The sequence below is a fragment of the Triticum dicoccoides genome, chromosome 4A (genome assembly GCF_002162155.2).
Source record: "Triticum dicoccoides isolate Atlit2015 ecotype Zavitan chromosome 4A, WEW_v2.0, whole genome shotgun sequence".
Lineage (NCBI taxonomy): Eukaryota > Viridiplantae > Streptophyta > Magnoliopsida > Poales > Poaceae > Triticum > Triticum dicoccoides.
This window is the reverse complement of record NC_041386.1, coordinates 716,646,295-716,653,112: the sequence shown is the minus strand read 5'-3', so window position 1 is coordinate 716,653,112 and position 6,818 is coordinate 716,646,295. Positions and strand designations below refer to the sequence as shown.

General features: G+C 39.6%; 1 pseudogene; it reads right to left on the bottom strand.

The window, feature by feature from the left end:
* LOC119284215 overlaps window positions 1-5,816 on the bottom strand; it is a 6,308-nt pseudogene extending 492 nt beyond the window's left edge.
* Window positions 5,817-6,818: the final 1,002 nt, after the last annotated feature.

Sequence of the window (6,818 nt, the reverse complement as noted above, 5' to 3'; positions counted from 1 at the left end):
CCTAAGTGAACCTGCTGCAACTATTAGGGGAAGTTCCGGGTGGCAAACGAGAAGGTCAACACCCTTCCGACATAAAGAAATTCCATGAATGCACGTCTCTGTCTGCAAATCCCATACCTAATTGAACATATACGACTGGTAAAAGAACAATTAAAACTGCAAACAGGCAGCATGTTGTTGAGTGGAGAATGATGACATACCCTTAAGTCACCGTACCGAGCAGAGGTAATAAGATATTGTGGGTGACTATCAGTGTACAGGTAGTCACACACGTTCCTTTGACAGTTCGGGGGCTTTATTGTGATGAGAGGTTTGGAAGAATGAATTGACCAGACCTGGAAAGTTTAGTTAATTACAAAGATCAAAATTAAATTCAATTCTATGACAAGTACATGCATTAAGTTACCACCGAAAATGAAATGATGTAAAAAGAAACAAGTCATTTACATGGCTAATTCCATTGTCAGCAGCAGCAAATGTTGTTGTGTCCTTGGGGTTAAACTTAAACCTGAACCGAGTGTCAGGTCCACATGCTGAGCCCCCGCTAATTCTCTGGCAACATTTCCAGCCCATATCCCAGTCCCAAAGCCTGATGGGGTCCTCACAATTATCCCAAACTGCTAGCGTTATTAGCAATGAATAGGTTGGGTGAACCGCTAAAGATTCGATACGAGCAGAAAAGTAAGCTCGAAATTTCTTTATCTCTGTCATGGTAACACACGAGTACACACGGATGTTCCCATAGTCTTCCCCAGTTACAAACCATCGCTTCCGTGCGATGAACTTTGCCGCACAAACCCAGACATTGCCATCTACTATCTTCTTAACCCAATTTTGTTTCTCATTGGAGTCAAACGACATCACTACTGTCTGTTGATTCATCAAAGATAGAGCCTTTATTAGCTAGGTTTCGTCTAAGATTACTTAAAGGAAAAAATAACAGAATATTGAGGTTAACATGTTCAGTATGAACATATATAGAAGATGTTATATGACAGTTACCTGTGTATGGTAGTCCCAAATGGAAACTTGCCTGAGGTTCTCAACTACCAAAATCCTGTAGTATGTACACAAGGCACAATTAAAGCGTGAAAATATATTTTAATATGACATCATGCATGCTAGTTTTGGTGCCATCATGAAAGAATCTCCTCACCACTGTTCCATTGGATGTACATCCATAGTACTGAGTGAAGAAGATTCCTTGGTGAATATATTCTGATTGATTACCAACAAACAACAAAACCTAGCTAGGTCAGCAAAACCTCCAATGCTAGTTGTCACGATAATTAATATATAATGTGGATTGATTTTTAATTTGGTGGGTTACTTGAGCAATCCAACTCACCTCCAATGTTATTATTGTCGTCGCACTTTGTGGGCAGACTGCACCGGTCACCATTGCAACATGCATCTGGCACCCCAGCTCCTCAACTCGCTGCGGTAAATCCACCTTGTGCATCATATCATCCCAGCTAATGGATGTCATGAAATTTTTGAGCGCAGACTCGCTCTCAGACGTGATCATCAGTACATAGATCATCTTCAGTTATCGTTGTTGTTCCTCCACCAATGTGATGCTAACGCCACAAGTGGACATTGGATACACAAGTTCATTCTCTTCACACAAATACATATCCTTGAACGCTGGTATAATACAAAAGTGAACATATTGATTTGCCTTGCTGGTTAGGTTCAACGGGCAGGTTCGCTTGCCAGCCTCAAAGGGAAACTGGAGCTTGAGAGGGTGGATATCCAGGATCTTACTATCGGTAAACCCAAGGTTTATTGTCTGCAAACAACATATACCAACCAGGGTGGCACCATGATAAGATGTTCAGGAATTATATGGCAGTTATATCTCTAGTAATGATATTGTTTTTCACTAATATTGTGATACATGCACGGGTCAAATTAAGTGAGGGGACTACGAGAAGTGCATACTTCAAATTAATTTACCTAATAATAATAATAATAATGATGATGATGATGATGTTGGTACACATGTGTATGCTCGATTTACCTACATGTTAGGTGGTAACTAACCTCAGTGCTTGTCTCTTCGATTCTCTTGAGTGCACTAACTCGCTTCGGTAAGAATGTCGTCCATACAAATTCATGAACTTCAGATCATACTCCAACTTGGCGATGAGAGGCATTTCCTGTAACAGAAAACGTGGAAGCGAAGATTGTAGAAATCAGTAGTAGTACATTTTGGTTTATCCTAAGTCAAACTTCTCTAAGTTTGATTAGATTTATAGAAAATATATTAACATTTACAACGCCCAATAAATACAAGCATATGTTTTATAATGAATCTAACGACAGATTTAGAGATAATACATTAACATCTACAATGCCAAGTAATACATTATAAGCATATGATTTATGATGAATCGAACGGATCCAATCTGGTGTTGTAGATTTCAGTTTTTTTTTAATGTTTTCCAAACTTAGGGAGGCTTGAGTTTGGGCAAACACAGAAGTACCACTATTGTGAAACAAATTTAGTATTCATGCCGATAAGCAGCTCCTTAAAAAAGCATTGCGTGCAAGAATTGAACGAGATTGAAGTGAAAGTTCAGAATCGGTGGCTATTGATACATGAATTAAGTACTAATCAAATTTCTTAATTATATTGGTCCAAGATCTGCGTCATGATGGCACGGCATCCCGTCCAGCCCTAGTGTGTGTGACCTGCGTAAATGGGCTTCCGATGTTGCAGTTCGTTGGAACCTGCCCCGCCAACGGCCCATGATGGCCGCACTTTGCCCTTCATGTTTGTGTTTGCTAATATGGTCCGTTGTGCGCATACGATTGAATTTGAATAATTTTGACATGACACATAATCACAACCATTGTTTAATCATCTATCAAGGGGTACATCCATCCATTTGACGTCGTAAAAATCAGACACTGGAGATTGTACATGAAGTAATTCCGGGGTCCGTGAGAAGCTACTCCATTGTGTGCAAGAGACTTTGGAATTTACCCTGAACTAAGCGGAGGTGGGGCGATGAGATAGAGGCGGATTAGGATCTAACTACTGATCTAATTTTGACTAGTGATTAGATCAAGTGAAGTATGAGAATTCCCTTTGAAGGGGGGAAACAGCTCTCGTGTTTAGCTTAAGTCTTAAGAGTCAACATTGCTTCTTTATCCATTTACTCATTCTTCTCTCTTCCTAGTCTAAGCAAACATTATTACTTGGCTGTATTAAGAGAAGGGTCACACCACCATATCGTACCTGCACTTACCATTCGTCGAAAACAAAAAGGAAACAGTTTGTCTAATTCACATCTAGATGTTTTTTAAGGATGTCACATCTAAGCTCTCACAAATATATAATGCAGCAACAAGAGACAGAAAAACTAGGACCAAAAAAGAGACCACAAACAGAGTGGACATCAGCTTAGATGTGGCATAACTATGTCACATCTAGATGTGTCCTAGACAGACCCAAAGGAAAATGTTTTGGTCTGATTTTTCAGCAAAAAAGCAAGGCCCTGTCACAATATTTAAGGAGAAAACACTAATGGAAACTTAAACTTCACCCACTCCACAAGTATTGAATGAAGTTACTCTGAGTGATCGCACTTGTGCTATAGATGGACTCCTTATGACACCTCTGGCAGACCAGTTTGAAATTTCTTCTTCATCAAAGAGCATGAGGATGATATCCCATGTAGTAGGCCTATTCTTTGGATCATCGTTCATGCATTGTATCCCTATCTCAACACATAATTTTACTTGTTCGAGCGGTATATGGCGCTCTGGCATTGTTTCAAGCACGTTCATCCAACTTTCAAGTACCTGCAAATTTGACAAATATATGAGTTTAAGTTTCAATGGTTGTGATTCATTAGTTTAGAGAGGGGCCACCCATTTAATGGTTTGATCTTTCTGATTATTGTGTTATTTTCTAGCCAATTTTACTATTTTTTGGTTCATACTGTGATTTAAGTATATATATATATATATATATATATATATATATATATATATATATATATATATATATATATATATATATAGATAGATAGATAGATAAACTGATGGATACATTACCAGAAGATTGATTACTATAAAAACAACATTCACGTCTTTTTCTTGTGAATATGAATCTTATTTACCTACGCTTATCAATTGTGGCTTGCATTTTTTGCAAGAAACCTGTGTTTTGCGCTTCATATGCTCGCCATATTGTTTTTAATCTTTTGTAAACTTCAAATATAAAATAATCATTTCCATGTATAGAACTCGGTGGGAATAAGAAGAAATGGTTATTACCTCCTCAACTTTGTCGCTCCCCTTACACCCCGTCAGCACCTCTAGGAAAATTACACCTAGACCATATATGTCGGCTTTCAATGTTATTACTCCACTTCCTATGAATTCTGGTGCACAATATCCCCTGCATGAGGATTGATGTGGTTTCATGAGTTAAGGAACAAAGGGTACAATGTAGCTAAGCTGGTGGTATCAGAGAAAAACAATGGATTTCTAAAAAGGAATTAGCTTGCCTACCGTGTTGCAACTATGTGTTCTGTGATGATCCAGCTTTGATCTTCACCTAGGCGCCTTGATAGACCAAAGTCCGCAATTTTGGGCATCATATTACCATCTAGTAGTATATTTTGAGGCTTCAGATCCATATGAATGATATGCTGCTGATGAAGATAATGTACACCTTCACAAATGCCCTTAATAATCTGATATCGTGTTTCCCACTGAAGTCCAGAAGATGGATCTGTTTAGTGTATACACCAAAGGCATGTGATTCCTCTTATATTTGTTTGGGCAAGAAGACCAGAAGAAATACTGTAAACATATGTATTCAAGACCGTGGAAGTTTATCTTCAGCACTATTATAGCCAAATAGCAGGAGATTAACCAATTGGCAGTAAGCGGACTACCTTTTTCATGATGAAGTATATATGTACAAAATTCAGCATTTGAAGAAATATGGACTTGCAACATACTAGGCTATTGGCTTACCGCCTGAAAAATGTAGTTACATATTTGCCACCCTTTCTTCGCATACTATTCACTATCGCGTAATGGCAAAAAGAAGAGTGCCTATAGAATATATGTGCATCTTTCATTGTGGCATAGGGATGAAGCTAAAAAAAGTAGCGCTTGGAAGAGTATAGAACAAGAGAATTTGCCTGATTCTACCTGTAATATAGTCGGCGAGGCTCCCTTTTGGTAGAAACTCAAAGCAGAGCAATCTCTGCCGTCGTTCTGCCCACACAGTTGCTCCATTGAATTTTTCCATTATTTGTTGAGTATCGGAACAGTATCCTAGAAACCGTACTGTATTTTTGTGTCTGACCCCTAAGAGAGAATCAACCTCACTTTGGAAATTCTTCTCATCAATGACAATAAAGTGGAAAAGCTTCTTTACTGCGACCGTCCCATTTCGAAGCTCTCCCTGCATTTCCAGGCTTAAACAACCTTATGTGTGCAACATCATGTACTCCCTCCATCCCAAAATTCTTGTCTTAGATTTGCCTAGATACGGATGTATCTAATACTAAAACGTGACTTGATACATCCGTATTTAAACAAATCTAAGATAAGAATTTTGAGACGGAGGGAGTATAACAGATAAATTGCCAGGACAAGCATTCATAAATGTGCACATTTATTACCTTGTAAACTTCTCCAAACCCTCCACTGCCAATTTGTTGACCTTGAGAGAAATTTTTCGTGATGTCCTTCAAAAGGGAGAGAGGCAGGTCGAGTGGATCCACGCCTTCATCATATAATGCCTTCTCCAAGGCAAGAAGTTTACTTTCGTGGTCAGGATCCATCTCGGATCAAGCTAGTTCAGATCAAAGATGTGTACCTCTCAGCCTGGATATAAGAATGATAGTCCATAAATTGTTTCATCGCATTCCAGCTAATTAGCCGGGTATATATTTTCCGGGGGCGATAGACTTGCAAAAAAGAAATAACCCGATTGACCACTCTCGAACACTAACCAGGAGCATTCGTAAAAAAAAACACTAACCAGGAGACGAGACCAAACTCTGAAAGATTAGGGTGCTCCGTTTCGTTGGGCAAACTGCTATTTCAGCTGAGAGAGGCTGCTGGCTGGACGAAATTGGGAGGAACTTGGTCCGGATTTCCTGTCTTTGGAACCTTGGACCTTTATAGACTGGGCATCATCTTTAATAAAGGTGTCTCTTGTCTAAATAAAATGGGGAGGAGCTGCTGGACTTGTGATTCTCTGGAGCAAGTGCACATCAGGGACGTCGATGAAGCCGATCGGAGTAGCGTGCTAGTTGCAACTTTTGTAATGCTATATCCATGTATTCGTTTCCCAAAACCAGATCAACCCAATGGGCGCATCGATCGGCTTGTCAACGATTGCCTACCAATGACCAGTTCAAACTAGATGTGTAGCTAGGTTACAAAGTTGGGTCATCTATTTTGGAACGGAGGGAGTACATTGTATCCTCAGATCCACCCATCCCAACCCCAATTGCTGCTCTTTTTAGTAGAGTCCACCTCCCACTAAACCTTGGTTGACCAACACGGATCCAATGTAGTACTAATGTACTATACGGCATAAAGAGACACAAGTGGACTCCTGACACATCCGCCATTTCTTTGACCTGGAGCGAAGAGACAGACTCAACCAGTCGATGGGCCTTGGGGCTTGCTAATCGAGGGTGAACACAAGCATGCAGGATACAGTATATACTCCTAGCTTAGTGATCCCGCAAAAAAAATGTGTCGATGATTATGAAATCGTATATCATCTATACGACGGGCACTTTGCCGCACCGGTAATCGAGGATTTTCATTTA